General features: G+C 41.4%; 1 protein-coding gene across 1 annotated transcript in view; it reads right to left on the reverse strand.

Moving 5' to 3' along the window:
- Positions 1 to 22,040, reverse strand: part of LOC124794795 (zinc transporter 5-like) — a 265,913-nt gene that overhangs the window by 104,261 nt on the left and 139,612 nt on the right. The window lies entirely within an intron of this gene.

A 22,040-nucleotide genomic window follows, 5' to 3' on the forward strand; every position in this document is an offset into this window, starting at 1 on the left:
TAAATATAGTGTTTGGAGATAAGAAACTTGGTGGTGTACAGGAGGGTATCAACAATCTACATGCATCAAAAAAAGTTTTGCATCACCTCGTTTAAAAGAGTTCTGGAACCTGTACAGAAAATTGGAATAGAAATCAACATAAACATCATTTCCGCCCTTTTTATTGCTCATCAAAACCACACACTGCATGTTGTACCACCATAGAGTGAGACCTTCAGAGGTGCTGGTCCAGATTGCTGTACACACCGGTACCTCTAATACCCAGTAGCATGTCGTCTTGCATTGATGCATGCCTGTACGTGTCATGGCATACTATCCACAAGCTCATCAAGGCACTGTTGATCCAGATTTTCCCACTCCTCAATGGTGATTTGGCGTAGATCCCTCAGAGTGGTTGGTGGGTCATGTCATCCACAAACAGCCCTTTTCAATCTATACCAGGCATATTCAATAGGGTTCATGTCTGGAGAACATACTGGCCACTCTGGTCGAGCGATGTCGTTATCCTGAAGGAAGTCATTCACAAGATGTGCCCGATGAGGGTGCGAATCATCATCCATGAAGATGAATGCCTCACCAATATGCTGCAAATATGGTTCCACTATTGGTTGGAGGATGGCACTCATGTATCATACAGCCATTATGGCGCCTTCCATGACAACCAGTGGCATATGTCAGCACCACATAATGCCACCCCAATACAGCAAGGAACCTCCGCCTTGCTGCACTCGCTGGACAGTGTGTCTAAGGCGTTCAGCCTGACTGGATTGCCTCCAAACACATCTCCGACAATTTTCTGATTGAAGGCATATGCAACACTCATCGGTGAAGAGAACTTGGTGCCAATCCTGAGTGGTCCATTTGGCATGTTGTTGGGCACATCTGTACCGTGCTGCATGGTGTTGTGGTTGCAAAAATGGACCTCAACATGGATGGTGGGAGTGAAGTTGCACATCATGCAGCATAATGCGCACAGTTTGACTTGTAACAAACATCCTGTGGCTGCACAAAAAGATTTATTCAACATGGTGGCGTTACTGTCAGGGTTCCTCTGAGCCATAATCCGTACATAGCTGTCATCCAGTGCAGTAGTAGCCCTTGGGCGGCCTGAGCGAGGCATGTCATCAATAGTTCCTGTCTCTCTGTATCTCCTCCGTGTCTGAACAACATCACTTTCATTCACTCCAAGATGCCTGGACACATCCCTTGATGAAAGCCCTTCCTGGCACAAAGTGACAATGTGGATGCGATTGAACCACGGTATTGACCGTCCAGGCATGGTTGAACTACAGACAACACAAGCTGTGTACCTCCTTCCTGGTGGAATGACTGGAACTGATCGGCTGTCAGACCCCCTCCATCTAATAGGCACTGATCATGCACAGTTTGTTTACATCTTTGGGCGGGTTTAGTGACATCTCTGAATAGTCAAAGGGACTGTGTCTGTGATACGATATCCACAGTCAACATCTATCTTCAGGAGTTCTGGGAACCGGGGTGATGCAAAACTTGTTTGATGTGTGTAGTTTAGTGCATAACATCCATCACTGGAACAAAAAAGGAGAGAAATTTGATAAAATGAAAGAGTTGATTCTAATTATATTATTCACAGTCAAAGTAGATATCACACACACATGGATCAAAGGAACAACAATGAGGCAGGAAAAGATGTAAATCAGTAATTATTGCATCATAAACTTGAAGTGGAGCTGAGACTTTCCATTTGCAGCAGATACTAAGAGCCCCTAAATATATTCTTTTATATGGAAACACAAGTTGCAATGTTCCTAAATGTGCATTAGAAGCTACTATCTGAAATGTGTAACAAAAAATAAACTCAAAGGTGGAAACAAATGTGATGATATAAAATCCTGGATCAATTACAAATAATAAAAAGAGTAAAGGTACAAACTCTCTGTATCATTGAGGTACTGTCAGTTGATACCACATAAACAAAAGTGAAAACATGGCAATACCTGTGTGTTTGTTACACATCACAAGCAGCTACAGCATGCAGGCAATTTTGCTGAATTACAGGACTGTTTAGTAACATACTATTAGTCAAAGAACATGAGCCACAATTACTGGAAAAAATTCAACAGTGTTAGTATGAGACCTAGGTTGGAGTTAGAGGCGTTTGCAACTAACATCTGTAAAGTAAATGCAAAAACCCAAGTTAATGACAGTGCCAACAAATCAAGCATGCACAAGGTGAAGCAGTGAACTCTGGATGCCTTTCTGAGAAGATTATACATTTGAGTTGGACACAGAGTCAAGAGGAGAGTTACCAAAAACTTTACAGGAGGTGACAATCTCATTTGCAACACTTGCAATGATCAATGACAAAACTAACCTACAGAGCAGAAAAGGATCTTCCAGATGGAGGTAGTATGTAATTACTGCACTGGGCATTTGCAAAGAATATGTGGGTAACCACTATGCAAGAACTGTGGTCAAGTAGCGCAGCACGAAAAGGAAACAGGATGTTTCTCCAAAGACCCTGTTGGAGAAAGTAGGGGTTCAGAGCCAGAAAGTCTCAGCAGATCAATGCAGGATAATTAACTAGAAGGTTGCCCCCTCATGGTGGAAGCCAGTGAGAAATCCCTAAAGGCAATGCAAGAACAGGACCTAAAATTGTCCCTAGGGTTTTCCAAAGTTACTGCCAAGGTGATTAAGGATACCAGAAGTTACATGGCAGCAAGCTGGTGGTTGGAAGTTTTGCCAATAAACGTGCTGCACAGTAAGGGAGAAACTGCTGCCTTGAGACGCCTCTGGGCAGACATGATGTAGACACAACCTTGTTCCAAAAACCCTACCTAGCAAAAGGGGGTGTATCAGGCCTTAGAGGAATTGGAGATAAGCCATGAATCTAAAATCACCTAGAGCACTTATTTATACTAAAAATAGAATTTCATTCATGCCAATAGCGAACATCTGTTCTGGGGTCTAGGATGAAGCAGTGTGTGAAAGGTGGTGTGAGAGAATTTGTATTGGCCTCAGCATACCCTTCTTACAAGGCTCCTCCTTCCCAGGCAGAGAGAAGGTTGGTAAACAGCTGCCTGCAGCTGAATGAATACTGCTGGTTGGCTGTGATTCCAATGCCCATAATGTGGTGTGGGAAAGCAGTGACACCAACAGCAAAGGTGAGTACTAGCTTGAATACTTACTGGAGAACATTCCAGTGATCTTGAAGAGGTAAGGAACCCACCTTCAGGAATAGAAGAAGTGAGGAAGTAACTGTCATAACTTATGAGTCCATCTTAACGGGTAGTTACATCAAACAATGGTTTGTGGCAATGGACCATCCTTATCTGACCACATGTATATTAAGTTTGGGGTTGAAATGGTTGTGAAACAGATCATGGTCTAGCAGAATCCTAAGAAAACATACTCGGATTCATACAGGAGAGACCTAAACTCACACCCATCTGAACTTAAAACTTCGATAAGAAATTCAATAGATGTAAGGGAAATGGCAGAGAAAGTTACGTTTTTCATCATGACCAAGGACTTAGGAAATTGTCCAGTCACAAACAGGAATGTGCCTTTGTGGAACAATGACCCTGATTTGTAAAGAACACAGATAAGAAGACTGTTCAACTTTGCAAGAAGGAAGAACTAGGGGTAAAATATCAGGAGACCCCTGCCCAATACAAGCAATCGAAATAATCATCCTAGAAGACATTCTGTGATAAGACGGAAGGTGCAACTCTCAGGGCCAGACTTCACAAAATCCTCACAAGAATACCAACTCCACACTAAGGAAGGAGGATAATGAGTATACAAGGACAGCACATGAGTAGCTAGAGATGCTTCTCAAGATTCACTTCCCTCAGTGCATCCTCGCAGATGATTTAGACCAAGATTCAGTCCCTGTGAAACACTGGTTTACAAGCAACCAACGGAAGAACTGGGAATTTGCCAAAGAATGTGTTGAATCCAAGAATATCCAGTAGGCAATGGGAACACTAAAAAAAAAAAAAAAAATTCAGCCTACAATAAGCAGAAGAGGATTGTTTGGAGCCAGTCTAGTAGCAAGTGTCATTCATACTGCTTGGAGGACAGTGAAGGATGTTTTCTTTCTGAGGCCAGGGAGAACTAATCACACCATGGTGACGGTTATGAGACAAATCAGTCCTCCTTTCTTTTAAAGAGATCAGAAAAATTCTTTAATGTGTACATTAGGAAAAGAAGGTCAACTGAGATTCCTCTATGTGAAAATCAACACACATATCAACCAGGCAAATCATGTGAAACTGCACTTCATCAGCTTGATGGAAAGGTAGAAAAAGATCTACACTTTCAGGAAATTGCTCTCTGCAGCTTCCTGGATATTGAGGGGGTTGTTTGAATACGGCCTGTGAATCCATCATTGGAGCTGCAGAAGAGCAAGGCTTTAAGACCACTACATGTAGGAGGAGTAAGATCATGCTGAATAGACGAAATCTGGGAGCCACCATAAGGGACATGAAATGGTGATCAACATGACCGGAGGGTGACTTCAAGGTGGGGTTTTGTCCCCACTATTATAGAGCCCAGTTGAAGAGTTAAATGCTAGAGTTTACTTTTGTCTACAATACACAGATAATTTAGTCATAATAATACTTGAAAAATTTGTAGGTAGCATTAAAATACTGGCACAATGTGTTCTGAAGATTGTGCAAAACTGGTGAAAGAAACAGGGTCTAAGGGTCAGCCCCAGAAAAACAGTTGCAGTATTATTCATGAGGAAGCAGACAGGAGGCTTAAGCTCTTTGACAAAATTCTACCAGTTCTGGGGGTAGTGAAATAACTGTGAAACTAACATGGTACCCCCCCCCCCCCCCCCTCCTTGACATAAATAATATAAGTTCCAAGGTAAAAAGCACTTTCATGTGCACTAAAATGGATGCATAAGTTATGACAGTTACTTCCTCACTTCTTCTATTCCTGAAGGTGTGTTCCTTACCTCTTCAAGATCTCTGGATTGTTCTCCAGTAAGTATTCAAGCAGGTACTCACCTCTGCTGTCGATGTCACTGCTTTCCCACACCACATTGTGGGCATTGGAATCACAGCCAACCAGCAGTGTTCATTCAGCTGCAGGCAGCTGTTTATCAATTACTTTTGAATACATTATGGGAGTGGCAGTGATCAATGTCTTACAAATATTTACTATTAAAAACAGTCTTGATCATGATTTATGTATCAAGGTGACCAGTTTCGACCACTACTGAGGTCATCTTCAGACCATTGAGTAGGAACCTCTTTCTGTTGGAGTAGTGGTTGAAACCGGTCACCTTGATAAATAAATTGTGATCAAGACTGTTTTTAATAGTAAATAGCTGTTTATCAATCTTTTCACTGCCTGTAAGGAGGAGCATTGTCCTTGTAAGAAAGGTATGCTGAGGCCATTACAAATTCTCTCAACCCCCTTCCATACACTGCTGTATCCTGATTGTCAGTAAGACCCCAGAAAATATGTTCGCTACTGGCATGAATGAAATACTATTATTAATATAAATAAGTGCTCTGGGTGATTTTATATTCATGGCTTATCTCCAATTCCTCTAAGGCCTGATGCATCCCCTTTAGGTAAGTAGAGTTTTTGGAACAAGGTTGTGTCTACATCTTGTCTCCCCAGAAGGTGTCTCCTGGCAGCAGTTTCTCCCTTACTGTGCAGCAGGTTTATTCACAAAACTTCCAACCACCAGCTTGCTGCCATGTGGAATAAACTGGGATCAAAGACCCAGGAACATGTAGTGGATATGTACAACTGTAATATGATCAGTGATAAATTGTGGGGGGAAAGTAGAATAGAGGGTGACTGCTAAGAAGCTTGAGAAGATTCAGAGAATGGCCCACCTATCTGTAACAGAGGGAAGTAGCAGCACACACACTGCTGGGATGGAGAAGATGATGGACATGCCCAGTTACATCCTTGGATTACAATGGAGGTAGTGGCAGGGGCATGCAGGTTAAAAACGGAAAAAAAATGGAAATCTTTAGGATATCCAGAATATCATATTAATGTAATGAATGTAACAAATATAGGAATGGTTGGGGAAATGCTGGCTGACTACACAATAGTGACATAAATCTGATTGTTGAAAATAGACAAAGGTGCTGGTGCTGGGGTATGTGAGGTAGAGCTTAGATTAAAGAACACAGTCTCTCTATGGGAGCTCACCACATTTAGTCTTCCAGTGCAAAGCATTGGAAGCCAAAAGACACAAAATATTTGGGTCATTAATTCCTGAAGATACTGTGTCTGACAAAGGCCTAATAAAGGAACTCATACTACCCTTCAAGAGTACCAGCTGGCTTTATTAGCATGACGGGTAAAGATACCATAGAACAAACTTGGTTTTGGAGTGGGCAACGGGGGACTTGGAACGCTCTTGTTTTGTGTTCCTGATTAAATCAAATCAGTGACATCTGAGGCAGAGTTAAATGCTAGAGACAATAGCAGCTAACATCTAATAAGTAAACGAAAAAACCTAAGGGTAATGACAGTGTCAATAACGCAAGAAAACACAAAGTGGAGCAGTGAGCTCTAGTTGCATTTCTGAGGGGATTATCCATTTAAGTTACACAATGACTCAGAAAATAGTTTCCAAGAACATTACAGGAAGTGATAATCTCATTCACAAGAGTGGGACAGATTGATGATAAAACTGACCTACAAACTAGAAAAGGATATTCAGAATGGAGGTAGTATCTTATAACTGCACCTGGGCATTTGCAAAGAATATGTGGGGAACCACTAAGCAAGGGCTGTCACCAAGCAGACACTAGCAAGTACCTGCACAAAGTACAGCAAAATGGAATAGTTTCCATGGAAATACAAAGGCTTAAATAGAGACAGCAGTGCTGCTGCCACTGGACATCTTTCCCTGTCACTGTGACTGGGGACAGTGACAGATTTCTGTTTAATCAGCACAATCAGGGGGCAAAGAGAAAAATACTTACTCTTCACCGGCTCATAACATGTCAACTTTGTGAGAATCAAATGTATTCATGTGTGTTTCAAGTGGTTTGTTTCAAATAAAAACACTGTATGTAATACTGTCTGGTGCATGAAAACCACATCTGGCTGCACCTACTGGAAGCTCTATTTATGGTGGCACTGACGGTCTCCTATGGGGACAATACATCATGGGTTTTGAGACCTCCAAGAATTTAGCAATGTTGTTGTTGTTGTTGTTGTTGTGGTCTTCAGTCCTGAGACTGGTTTGATGCAGCTCTCCACACTACCCTATCCTGTGCAAGCTTCTTCATCTCCAAGTACCTACTGCAACCTACATCCTTCTGAATCTGCTTAGTGTATTCATCTCTTGGCCTCCCTCTACAATTTTTACCCTCCACGCTGCCCTCCGGTACTAAATTGGTGATCCCTTGATGCCTCAGAAAATGTCCTACCAACCGGTCCCTTCTTCTTGTCAAGTTGTGCCACAAACTCCTCTTCTCCCCAATTCTATTCAATACCTCCTTATTAGTTATGTGATCTATCCATCTAATCTTCAGCATTCTTCTGTAGCACCAAATTTCGAAAGCTTCTATTCCCTTCTTGTTTAAACTATTTATCATCCATGTTTCACTTCCATACATGGCTACACTCCATACAAATACTTTCAGAAACGACTTCCTGACACTTAAATCTATACTCGATGTAAACAAATTTCTCTTCTTCAGAAAGGATTTCCTTGCCATTGCCAGTCTATATTTTATATCCTCTCTACTTCGACCATCATCAGTTATTTTGCTCCCCAAATAGCAAAACTCCGTTACTACTTTAAGTGTCTCATTTCCTAATCTAATTCCCTCAGCATCACCCGAGTTAACTCGACTACATTCCATTATCCTCGTTTTGCTTTTGTTGATGTTCATCTTATATCCTCCTTGCAAGACACTGTCCATTCTGTTCAACTACTCTTCCAAGACCTTTGCTGTCTCTGACAGAATTACAATGTCACCGGCGAACCTCAAAGTTTTTATTTCTTCTCCATGGATTTTAATACCTACTCCAAATTTTTCTTTTGTTTCCTTTACTGCTTGCTCAATATACAGATTGAATAACATCGGGGAGAAGCTACAACCCTGTCTCACTCCCTTCCCAACCACTGCTTCCCTTTCATGCCCCTCGACTCTTATAACTGCCATCTGGTTTCTGTACAAATTGTAAATAGCGTTTCGCTCCCTGTATTTTACCCCTGCCACCTTAAGAATTTGAAAGATACTATTCCAGTCAACATTGTCAAAAGCTTTCTCTAAGTCTACAAATGCTAGAAACGTAGGTTTGCCTTTCCTTAATCTTTCTTCTAAGATAAGTCGTAAGGTCAGTATTGCCTCTCGTGTTCCAATATTTCTACGGAATCCAAACTGATCTTCCTCGAGGTCAGCGTCTACCAGTTTTTCCATTCATCTGTAAAGAATTCATGTTAGTGTTTTGCAGCTGTGACTTATTAAACTGATAGTTCGGTAATTTTCACATCTGTCAACACCTGCTTTCTTTGGGATTGGAATTATATTCTTCTTGAAGACTGAGGGTATTTCGCCTGTCTCGTACATCTTGCTCATCAGATGGTAGAGTTTTGTCAGGACTGGATCTCCCAAGGCCGTCATTAATTCTAATGGAATGTTGTCTACTCCCGGGGTCTTGTTTCGACTCAGGTCTTTCAGTGCTCTGACAAACTCTTCACACAGTATCGTATCTCCCATTTCATCTTCATCTACATCCTCTTCCATTTCCATAATATTTCCATAATACTGTCCTCAAGCAATATTCCATGTAAAATATCAGCATTATGTTGCAATGTATTACAATGGATCCATCCTGAAAAAGTTAGTGTAATGATTATTCATGAACAAACCTCCAAAATGATAACATCTTGTACAGTAATACAAAATCGGTTAATTCGGTCATGCAGGACAATGCATGATACCAACAGTTTCCAAAAAGCCACGCGAAAAAGTGCAGTTTTTCAGGGGGTCATATATCAGGTTCTACTGATCATAGAAATAAGCAGTCAAGTGTTTTGGATAGCCCTTAGCCTAATAGACATTTGTATACCTTTCAAAATAACAGGAAAATTGTAGCTATCCTACAATACAGGGACAAAATTTAAACACTATACGCTTCCAGCTACACAAACTGAGCAAACTGGTTGGTTCTTCTGCATTAGATATGGTCTAGAGTGGGCCTTACACAGCTGAGAAAACCCCGAAAAATCATGATTTTTGTGTATAAAAAGTACCAATTGGGTGGATGGCCATTTGTATAATTTCTATTCATGGGAATACGGTGTTCACAGGGAACATGGAAACTTTTTTTCTTTTTCAGTATCATTATTCACTGCCAAGATCCAGAGATTACATTATATGAAAAACCACAAAGTCAGTTTTTAATCATTTTTGCACCTTGGGTCGCAGTTATCTAAATAACAAACCATAGAAAACAGATCAAATTTCCACTGTATATTCTTTAGACTTTATCTAGGAACACCACTTTCCTGTTAGTCAAAATCTTTACACTTTATCAAGACACAAGCAAACAACCATGATTTTTGGGTACCAAAAGTACCATTTGTGCAGATGGCCACTTCTATAATTTCTATTCATGGCAAATCTTTAAAAATTTTACCATATGCTGTTAGGATGACGTTCTTGGAGAACTTTGAAACTTTTTTGATATCATTATCTGTTACCTAGATCCAGAGGTTCAAAGTTACCAAACTTATGCACATAAAATACACATTTAATATCCAGCCTGAGGTGTAAATGGAATTTTAACTGACATAATGAACATGTGGCGAGGGTTCTGCAGTCATTGCTGGAATTCTAAGATCATCAAACAATGTTTTTAGTCACTATTTCTTCATCAATAAAACTTTACGGCATGCTTCCTTTGTATAATGTGCACTTCATGCCTATACAGGCTGTTTTGACCTGGAAATTATTCACACCTGGCAGCGTAAGCAACAACAAAAAATTACTGTATCAAATCGATTTCTCCTTACGTGCTAACCAAACACCACATTTCTTGGTGTACCGTAGGTATAGTCTGAGAATATTGTGCGTTTTTTATGTAAATTAATGTAAAGTGAACTTGTGTTGATGGGATTCAATTTTGTTTTAACCTTGCATTATGCATACTTATTTTTTGTTTAGATATGTCAAAGTATGTACATGTTTCGAAGTATATAAATAAATTATCAAAACATCACTGACCTACAGAATTTGTTTTCATAAGTAGCACACACTGCTGTAACAGGGAAGAGAAGGGAACCAGCTGAAAAATCCTCCCATCAGAGCACAAAAAAGCAAACATGCTCTTCTTGAAAATATTCTGACAGAAAAGTGGATAACCAGGCGCCTAAATCCTCATTACACCATTCTCAACAAAAATTTTGTCATGTGAACATATTCGCACTTTTTGTGTTTAGAGTAGCAAAGAGATAGCGACAGTCAAAGAGAGAGGCAGCAATGAAGGTGGGAGAGAGAAAGTGGCAGTGAAACAAAAAGATAGATGGATAAAGACGACAGCAGTGGGAGCCAAAGAGAGGAGACAGTGATGGTCGGTGAGAGACATGGCAGTAAAAGAGAAAGAGAAATGGCTGGAGATAGTAGCAGCGGGATAGAAAGAGAGGTGGATGGAGATAGTAGCAGTGGGAGCAAAAAAGAGAGAAGACAGTGGAAATGAAGAACAGAGATTAAAGCAGACCATACAGAGGCTTGGGGGATCTGGACTCACCACCCACCCACACCCACACACCCACACACCCACAAACACACCCACACACACCCACACACACACACACACACACACACACACACACACACACACACACATGACTGGTGAACACAAAAAAAATTGGCCAAGGAAACTGTCCCCAAGAACATGAGTATCGAGGAGACAGTGTCCATTGAAGAGAAAGACAGCAGACTATACATGAGAAAGAAAGACAGTGACAATGAGAGAGAAAAAGAATGGGTCAAAGACAATGGCAAGAGGATGGAGAGACAGTGAAAGTGGCAGAGAAGGAGACAGTGATAAGGTGGAGCGAGAGAAAGGGAACAAGATACTGACAGTGGGACAGACAGACAGGAGAGAGTGCCAATGAGAGAAAAAGGAGACAGTGGGAAAGAGACAAACACAGACAGAGACACTGAGAGGGAGATTCTTAGTATGAAGACTTCACTACAAAGAGAGACTGGATAAAAGAAGTATTGTTCTATGTTCAAGATGTGCAAATATGTTCTCATGCCAAGATTTTTGGTGAGGAAGGTGAAATGAGGACTGAGGCGAATGGTTCCATACTTTTTATAACTCTGGTGAGTCAAACAAGGAAAAATTATAACACTTCAGAAAAGGAATCACTAAGTGTAATCTATGGAGTAACCTATTTTCACTGTTATTTGTATGACAGATAGATCTCAATAGTGACTGACCACACCATATTAAAGTGGCCCCTCAATTTGAAAGACTCCAACAGTCACCTCATGAGATGTACATTATGGCTCAGTGAATTCGATTACAAAATGTTACATCATCCAAGTAAGAAGAATAATAATGCTGATGGAATAAGTCAGAAAGAGTTGGCAGTGGACTAGTCAGCTTTTCCACAGCAACTGGCTTGGGACACAGAAGAATGGCCTTGACTGTTAACATTTTGCATTGTTCAAAGTTAGGAAGAAAATACAAAAATTTAAAAGTAAGTAGTCAACAGACATAGATGAGGTTCAGTCTCTGTTCTGAAGGCATGCATAGGTGGCATACAAGCCCCATTAAAAAATATAATAAATGAGTCCTCCAGTACAGCTATTTTTTTGGAGTACCTTAAGCATGTATGGGTTGTGCTTTTACTGAAGAAAACAGAAAGTATGGAAAACTACAGGACTGTATCCTCAAAAATAAATGAATCATCATGATGGATAGACTTATGAGTAACATGAATAAATACAGTGAAAACTACAGTTTGGAATATCAAAAATATTCAGAAAGGAATAGATTGTTACTCACTGTAAAGATGACCTGTTGAGTTGCAAATAGGCACAACCAAAAAACTCTACTCATATAGCACACATACAGACCGCTACCACTGGTAGTTCCAACCAGAACGTGACTTCTGCACTGCCAATGGTAGCAGTCATGTATGCGTGAGGTGTGCTTGCTTCTACAAATGAGTGTGTTTTCTTTGCTGAGAAAGGCTTTGGCCAAGTAGAAATATATCCTTTTCCTAATATTTATGAATAAATACAATCTTAACTGAATTTTCTGTCAGTACTTGGTAGAACACGATAATACAGTGTAACCCCTACTTTATGTTTTCATGTGGCCCAGACTTAAAACATGCAAAATTGAGAAAAATGCAGAATCGAGGAAAATTATAACAACCCCCTCCCCGCCCAAATATGAGCAAAAACACATGTAATTGGCATCTATTGTTAAAAATTGTAATCCTCTCCAATACATTGTATAAAATATGTCTAAGTGAAGGAAATTAAATGTACAATACAATGTTTACATAATAATTTGTGGTAATGAATTTCTTAAAAAATGACAGATGTATAACAGCAAGTAAAAATACATCAAAAAATTGAAATTGCTGTCTGGGTGCAAGGTAATCAAGCTATTTTTCAACATGCTATGACCACAAATTATATGTTAAAAACATGTATTTTTGGGAGATCATCCTTTTTGCTGACCCAGAAAATAAAAGCAAAAATTGATGAACATGTTGAATTAAACCAAAAACATCACAGCTAAATGGTTAAACCACAAACAAAATGTGGACATCTGCTTAATGACAAAATCTGTCACCATTTCTGTTATTGTTTAATGCTTTTCTTACAATCTGCACTTCACATGCTCACCACCATTAAAGTGCTATTTTAGGCTCGATGAGAGAATGACAGACATAAAAAAATGAGTTTACTTCCCCAACTGATGTTACAATCTTATTAGGAGTCAGCTGAATGAATTTCTGTACACTGTGTAAAATGTGAATTTGAAAGAAAGCTCAGGTGATACAGTTTCACTTTGTGCCCTCTATCACTACTGCCAATCTTTACGACCTACAGTGTGTGGTGTGTGATGCAAAGTATATACGTGGGTGATATCGCAAAATGTGATATCGCAAAACCCTTGTTCTATTTCCGTGTGCCATCTCTGTCATAGCACATCACCTGAACAAAAAAGTATATCTTCAGCACTTCATAAAATGCTTTCACCCCTACCTGGACTCCCGTCAGTGAAGGGCCACTCCCCCTCTCCAGTAGTTGAGCTCATTCTACGTTTATAAGTGTGATGCAGTGACTGCACTGGCTATTGGCTAACTTACTAAGTCGCCAGCCAGTAAGGGTTCACTAGTCGGAAATGGGTGACATTTCCTCGATTACGACTGAGCATATTCTTTGGGACCTGCTAGTTGAATTTGAAAGGTTGATGGTTGATATTTTTGCTGAATACAGTACATCAGAAATGCATGCAAAAAGATGAGACTGAGTTATAAGTGGCTCAAGAAAAGGTGGTGGCTGGGCCCCTTCATCATGTATTGGCTCGGTCTGCAACACTTCAATTGACTGTCTTGTTTTCCAATCACTGCTGCAACCTTGCAATAGCTGTATCATAACTGTGCGGTAAAGCTAAATGTTGCAAGTTGTGCTAGCAACACTGATTATGGATTACGTCAGAATTTCCTCTCTCACTTACCCACTCTCCACAATGGCACCACCCGTGGTGAGAACCATCTGTCTTTTGTGCCACTTATATCTCGTTTAGTGACATCAAACATCAATAGGAAGAAAATAGGATGAATCAAGTGAGACACTGAGTAAAAACTTAGGATCAAGGTAAACCTTACTAGTAAGAAATGTAAAACAGGGGCATTTTTAGCATTGATCTTATGGGTTTTTCATAGAGGCTACAACTTTATGATCTAGAATTGCGAGAAACATAAAATTGGTGAATGTAAAATTGAGATTCCACTGTAATATTGAAAAGGAAAACACTTCCTAATGTTGATAACAAGCCAGCTTTCAGCTTCCATGCCATCTTTAGGTGATAAATGAATGTTGCAGACACGGATATACATGATGTGCAACTTACACAAGTATCTTCTATACAAACTATCCCAAGAAAGTCTACGAACAAGGTTTCATGAACTTGCTTAAAATTATGATTGCAGAAATATTCTACAATACCCTATATATTGTTCACATAGCGTTCGTGAGGATATGATTAGAATAATTACAACACACACAGAGGCATTCAAACAACCATTCTTCCCGCACTCCATATGTGAATGGAACAGGAAGGAGCCCTAATAACTGGTACAGTGGGACATACCCTCTGCCATGCACATCAAAGTGGTGAAAAACCCTTAAGATCAATGCTAAAAATTCCCCAGTTTTACATTTCTTCCTAGTAAGCTCTACCTCAATTCTAAGTTCTTACTCGATGCCTCACTTGATTCATCCTGTTTTCTTCCTATTGACATTTGATGTGAAGAAATGAGTTATAAGTGGCCTGAGAAGCCAAATGCTTATTCATGAGCAAATAAATATAATTTTGCAGAACATTAGGCAGTATTTTCCTTTTTAATATTAAATAAACCTTTTTAACAAAACACAGTTTGGTTTCTGAAGTGAGATAAGTACAATATCAGTCATGAAAGAACCCACAAAAACTGCACTTGAAACTCTTGATGCGGATGACTATGTTATAGGCATATTCTTGGACTTCTCTAAAACTTTTGACACTACTGGCCATAAAATACCACTAAACAAGCTAGAAGCACTAGGTGTACGAGAAACAGCAAATGAGAGGCTGCATTACACATGAGTGGTTCCATTCTTACCAGAAAACAGGGTGCAAACAGTAGAGATATTGTACACAAATATGCTGATGTTTCATTTTTAGTAAAACAATTGTCATACAAGAATCACAGAAACAGAGGTGTTCCTTAGAGAAATATATAGGACCCAATTCTGTTCTCAGAGTATATCAATGACCCTCCAGATAGTATAAGACAATGAGAAAAACTTCTCTTTGCTGAAGACAACATCATCACAGTCACTGATAAAGCACCAGAATTCCTATTACAAAAAACAAATGAAACCCTCAAGCATGATTACAGAAAGGTCATATGTAATACTTTAACAGGGAACAAAAGAAAACAAACAGTTTGCACTTCAGAATAAAGAGGGAAAACAGTTCTGTCACGTTGTATACATGATATTTCTATGGATTTTGTAACAAATACAAAGTTTTTTGGAACATACAGTGTTTTTCAATGATCATGGAACGAACACACAAAGATAATGGCAAATAGAATGTCATCAGCAAGTTAAGTGTTCTATCATCAGCTTTTAACACCCAATGTCTTATGGTGATATATTACTCCTATGTACACTCAGCTCTTAGCCACGGGAAGAATTTTTTGGGGATCAAAAGTGTAAAATATGGACACCATTTTTAAACTGACGAAAAGGGCCATGAGTATAATAACAAGAAGTAATAGCCTGGCTCATTGTAAAGAACTACTTAAAATACTGGTTATGTTGGCTACATCAAATAAGCACATTGTCGTGACTCACCGATCTTTTAAAGTGCTGTGGTGCAGTTACGCGCATCCTCTACATGCGGCGCTGTCTATCAGCCATGCAGCAGCTGCACCACCTAAGTGGCCAGCCAGCCAGCGGCCACTAGACTTGGACTCAGTGTTGATTTGACTGTTCCAGTGTACACATGTCTTACTTTGTTAATTTGATCTGTGACTTACATGTATTGTGTCATCCTAGAAATATATTTGCTCAACTTGACATTATAACAATTGACGACGAGGTAGTGAATTTTTCTTTTTCATCGTTGACCCACAGGTTTCCATGGCTACATTAGAGCAACTATTGCAAGGTCTCATTGAACAGCAAACACTTCTCACATCGGCGATTCGTGATTTCGACACAGCATCCACTGCGGGGTGTATTTCGTCATTGTCTATACCTCCTTTTCCTCCTTACGACGAGATGGCAGAAGACTGGTCTGATTATGAAAAACGTCTTTGACAGCACTTCTTGGTATTTCATGTTGCGGATGACCAAACATGTAAGTCTCTGTTCCTTTCATGGATTTCACCTCAAATGTATCGGTTGGTTTTGCAATTGGCTCCCTTGAAAGATCCTGCATCTTTGTCCTTTGCTCACATGTGCTCACTTCTGTCCGTCTATTTTCAAAAGCATATGCATGTTGTAGCATCTCTAGTTGCCTTTTATCGTTGTCAAAAACAACTGAATCAATTCTATCATGCTTGGGCTGCTGAACTTCACGGCCTCAGTAAAAAGTGTCAATTTGTTACTGAAGTTCACAAAGAATCCTACGCTGATTCCGTGGTACGGGATGCTATTATCCGATCGGAGCCCGACAAAGAAGTTAGGCAACATGCCCTTCAGTTGGCAAATCCGACTCTGGATGAGGTCCTATCCATCGGCAGTCTTTTGAAATTTCTCGCGCCGCTGGAGAGCAAATAGAGGTGTGGAGTGACGTCGGGGAAATACAACCTCTGTGCGCTGTTGACGCAGCATTCGGCATGGCCACGCCGGCCAACGTGGCCGCAGTACGCTCCCAAGTGCAGCCTCGGCCTAACCGTCAACAAACTACAGCAAAACCCCCGGCAACTTCCTTCATGTCGGCGGTGTTTCACAAAACATTCACGGGAGGATTGTCCCCAACGTTGGGCTGTGTGTCATAAATGCAACAAGTGGGGTCATGTGTCCTCCATTTGCAAACCCGACCACATACCTGATGTTCATGAACGTGACACTGATTCTGCTTCTGTGTTGTCTGTCAATGGTACTTCTTCCCTTTCAGGGAAGTTATTCCTCACTGTCCAAATATTTGGTCGGGATGTTCACATGAAGGTGGATACTGGTTCTGCTGCCACTATCATCAATTCTCAGACGCATCTTCAGTTGGGTTCTCCAATCCTATTACCTGTCAATAGGCAATTACGGACGTACAATAAACAGAAGATTTCTCTCTTGGGACAATTTGATGCTGAGGTTTCTTACAAATCCGTCATTCTCACTGTTCCCATATTTGTGGTTGACCATAGTAACGTGGAGAATCTTTTTGGTTTCGATGCCTTTCGCGTTTTTGGGTTCTCCATAGATGACTCTGTCAATATCGTCTCTGATGCCATTCCTTATGCTCAACTGCATTCCTTGTCGATGACATTTTCGTCCCTTTTTTCTCTTGAGTTAGGCCGTGCAAACGACTTTGAAGCTCATATCACGCTCAAACCCACTGCTCAGCCTAAGTTTTTTTGGGCCTGGCCCATTCCTGTGGCCCTTCATGATCGGGTCAAATGGGAGCTGGATCGTCTCACTGCTTCAGGGGTCTTGCTTCCTGTCACTTCCAGTAAGTGGTCCTCTCCTATCGTTGTTGTTGCTAAGCCCAATGGTGATATTCGTCTCTGTGGCAATTTCAAAGCCACTGTAAATGCTCAATGCTTCATCGACACTTATCCTATGCCCCGACCTGAAGAATTGTTCATTAAACTTGCTGGAGGCCAGTATTTTTCGAAACTTGACCTGTCAGAAGCTTATCATCAACTTCCTCTCGACGCGGCTTCCCGGCAGTTTCTGATCCTTAACACACCTTTTGGCCTCTGTCAATACCAACGATTGCCATTCGGGGCTGCCAGCGCCCCTGCTCTCTTTCAGTGATTCTTGGAACAATTATTGCTCCCTGTCCCTGGGTGTATAAGTTACATGGACGACATTATTGTCACTGCCTCCACCACTGAAGAACATCTTCAGAATCTCTGCACACTTTTTCATGTCTTACAGGCTGCCGGTCTTAAGTGTAACCTTCAGAAATCAAACTTTTTTCCAGCATCTATCACGTACTTGGGGTTTCAACTCTCTCGGGATGGTATTCATCCGCTTCAGCAAACTGTCGCTGCAATCGACGCCCTACCTCGCCCTACATCTGTTAAGGAACTGCAGGCCTTCTTGGGGAAAATAGCATACTATCACAGGTTTTTACTGTCTGCTGCTTCGGTGGCTCAGCCGTTGCATCGCCTGTTGCATAAAAACGTGCCCTTTCACTGGTCCGCGTCATGTGATGCAGCTTTCCAGAAATTGAAGACTATGCTGAAACAGGCCCCGTGCCTGGCTACTTATCGACCTGGGCAACAACTTGTTCTTGCCATGGATGCCTCTCAACACGGAGTTGGTGCAGTCCTTGGGCACCATTTTTCTGATGATTCTGAACAACCCATTGCTTATGCCTTCAAAACGCTCACAGATGCCCAACGAAAGTATTCTCAAATTGAAAAAGAAGCTTTGGCCATTATTTACACTCTTCATAAGTTTGGTGTTTTTCTCTATGGATTCAAATTTCATCTTGTTATGGACCACAAGCCACTTGTTTCCTTGTTTCATCCATCAACGTCACTTCCCGACAAGGCTGCACACCGCCTCCAGCATTGGGCTCTTTATTTGTCTCGCTTCAATTATGAGATTCATTTCCAGCCGACAGCTCAACATGCAAATGCTGATGCACTGTCTCACCTTCCCAAGGGTCCTGATCTGGCATTTGATAGGGACGAACTTTTGTGTTTCCACCTGGATGTTGCCGAGCAGCGGGTTGTGGACGGGTTCTCCATCACCGGGGACCGGCTGGCGGCTGCTACGGGTTCTGATCCTACCCTCTCCCGGGTTTTCCGCTGTATTCAGAAGGGTTGGCCAGATTGTCCATCCGCTAAGACTTCTGATCTGTTGCGGAACCACTACGCTTTGCGTTACCGCCTCACGGCTAGGGATGGTGTTATCCTCCTTTCCACCGACAATGCTTTGCCGCGTGTTGTGGTACCTGCATCTTTGTGTGCTTTGGTCTTGTGCCTCCTTCACCAAGGGCACTGGGGTGTCTCTCGCACAAAATCTCTGGCGCGCCGTCATGTGTACTGGCCTGGCATCGACTCTGAAATCACACACATGGTCGCTGCCTGCGGCCCTGGTGCGTCATAGGCCGCCGTCCCGAAGTCATCTTTGTCACCGTGGCCTTCGCCTGAGAAGCCCTGGGAGCGTATTCATGCTGACTTCACAGGACCTTTTTTAGGTACTTATTGGCTTCTCGTTATTGACGCCTACTCTAACTTTCCTTTCATTGTCCATTGCACGTCGCCTACCACCACGGCAACCACCAATGCTCTAGCTCGCATTTTCTCTTTGGAAGCCCTTCCCTCTACTCTTGTTACTGATAATGGTCCGCAATTTGCCTCTTCCGATTTTGCGGATTTTTGTGCCCATCAAGGCGTCATGCATGTGAACGACTGGCCCGCACATTTAAGGCTCAGATGAGGAAACTCCTGACTTCTTCTGCTGCTGCTGATGTGCTTCTCCAATTTCTGGCTTCTTACCATTTCACCCCCATGGGCGACCACAGCTGAGCTCTTACATGGCCGAAAGCCCTGCATGCTACTTCATCTTCTGCGGCCTTCCACCTCAGGGCCGGGGGTGCCTTTGCTTGCCTGGTTCACTGCCGGCGACCTTGTATGGGTACGGGGATATGGTAGGGGGCCAAAATGGAGTCCTGGCCGCATCTTACGACACCGTGGGCAATTCTTGTATAAAATCCAGACGGACACGGGTGTTACAGTGTGTCATTCGGACCAGCTTCAGCCTCGTGCGCCGGCAATGCCTGTTCCGAATGCCGCTACACCACCTTCGGCTCTATCTGACGCTCGGGATTTTGGAATCTCTCATTCCTCACAATGCAGCCCTCTCACCATCATCTCGGTGCCAGCACAAGAACTGATGCCACCAGGAGACATGCCCATGCAGGAACCAGACGACCATCATCTGTCGGAGCAACTCTACTCGCCTCCTTCTACGGATGCCGACACATTGCCCATGTCTCCTGTTGTAACAACCGGACTTGCCGCAACGGGCAGATTGGGGCACGTGGCCCCAGCAGATTCGACCCCCACGTCTCCTGTTATCTCGACCTGTCATAATCGGGGACACTGCCGTCCGTACGGGAAGCCCCCTCCTCGAGACTTTATGGCCATCCAAACAACACCTATGGACATTAGCGATCTACAGGCCACCTCCATCAAGACCAGTGCAAAAAATTCAAAGGGGCGAAAAGTGTTGTGACTTGCCAATCTTTCAAAGTGCCGCCACGCTGTTACGCGTGTCCTCTACATGTGGCACTGTGTGCCAGTCATGCAGCAACCGTGCCACCTAAGCGGCCAGCCAGCCAGCGGCTGCTAGACTTGGACTCAGTGTTGATTTTACTGTTCCAGGGTACACACGTCTTACTTTGTTTATTTGATCTGTGACTTACATGTATTGTGTCGTCCTAGAAATATATTTGTTCAACTTGACGTTATAACACACATCTAACAAACTGTTGTGCAAATCAAGGAAAACATTACTAAGTATTTCACTAATAGTTCTACACATAATCATGGAATAAAGCCCAGTTTGTACTTAATATTTACTATGGAAGAATTAACATGAAATTCAAAATAGTATTTTCTTTCAGCGAATAAAATTTTGTAATTAATTGCCCAAGGAGATCAAGAAGATTACTAAAATACATCTCAAAATACAGCTCAAACATTCTTCATCAATAGTGCACACTACATAATTTAAGACTACATACCCAGGATTCGGGTTAGTGACAAATAATGAAAGGGGATAACCACACACTCAATTATGTTAAATATGTGATTACAAATTAATACTTTTACAAGAAAATCTTGTGCTAAAATCTATAGTGCATGATAGTAATGTCTTGTCATTCTCCTGAGCTAAGCAAATGTTGCCTCGGTTTTTCAGGCAGGCTGAGGGAAGGTCATGAAGACATGTATATAGAGCACTAATGCATGTTTATGAGCCTGGGGTCACTTCCCTAAAGAGACTGGAGGAACTGCAAGAGGCATAGCAGCATGTTTGTGGTCCAAACGAGTGGTGCCCTTAATGTGTGGAGTGATGCAGGGCAAAACTATATTTCAATGCACATTGTAGAACAGAAACCAAATGAATGAGGTAGTGTAGCTGTCAAGACAAATGAGGCAGTCCAGTTAAGAGACTGGTGTCAAATTCAGGAGAATGGAGTTTGCTCTGTCTGGCCAATCCTGATTTAGGTTTCCTAAATCATTTTAGGCAAACACAGGAATTAGTCAAAAGCCATGGCCAAGCACTTATCCTATTCTCAGAAAAACATACTTATATGTTCTGTACTTAAGTATATGTTTAGATATTTATTTTCATTATATTATGATGACAAACCCTTTGTGAGATGCTCTCTAGATGAATAAAGAGATAAAATCAAATCACTGAAGCCATAATTCCTTGCTGATGATGTGATTCTGTACCACCAGACTCAATATGGCAAGTCACTTGTATTACTGACAGGTTTGTGAAAATTGGTAATATATCTGTGAATGTGCATGCAATTTTGTACGTATATGAAAGTTGTTCAGAAGGAAACATTTACAAAGACAATCATTAGCATTAATTAAGCCAGGATCATATTCTATACATTCTGAACCTTCCTTTCAAAAAATTCTGCTCCCCAATAAGATAAGATATTTGAATACTTCCTTCTACCCATCCTCAATAATCTCTCTGAAATAGTCAATCACTTTTCAGCAAACTCAGTCACTGAGCTACATAAAAAATTATCTGAAAACCAGTATGCACTGTACTGCCACAATGGGTACTTCCTTCTTGGCTACCAGCCTTGTACTCTTGCTGGAACATTAGCCATTGTGCTGCATATTAGATGAGCCTTCAAAATTCCTAGTCCTGTTGCCTTCCCATCATTACATATGCAAATGTGTGTCCCATCTGTTCTTAGCAACAGAGCCTATAACGTAACTATGGCAATGCATTTCATGACAGAGAGTAGCCTTGCCAAGTAAGTGGAAGAGGACTTCTGGGCATTTATAAGTGCTATGGATTAAATGGAGTGACATTCACTGTTACAAAAATGTAATGTAACAGTGCAGGCTATTTAAGGACACAGTTCTTATTTTTGTGGTGTAT

This window comes from Schistocerca piceifrons, chromosome 4 (assembly GCF_021461385.2).
Source record: "Schistocerca piceifrons isolate TAMUIC-IGC-003096 chromosome 4, iqSchPice1.1, whole genome shotgun sequence".
In the NCBI taxonomy this organism is placed as follows: Eukaryota; Metazoa; Arthropoda; class Insecta; order Orthoptera; family Acrididae; genus Schistocerca; species Schistocerca piceifrons.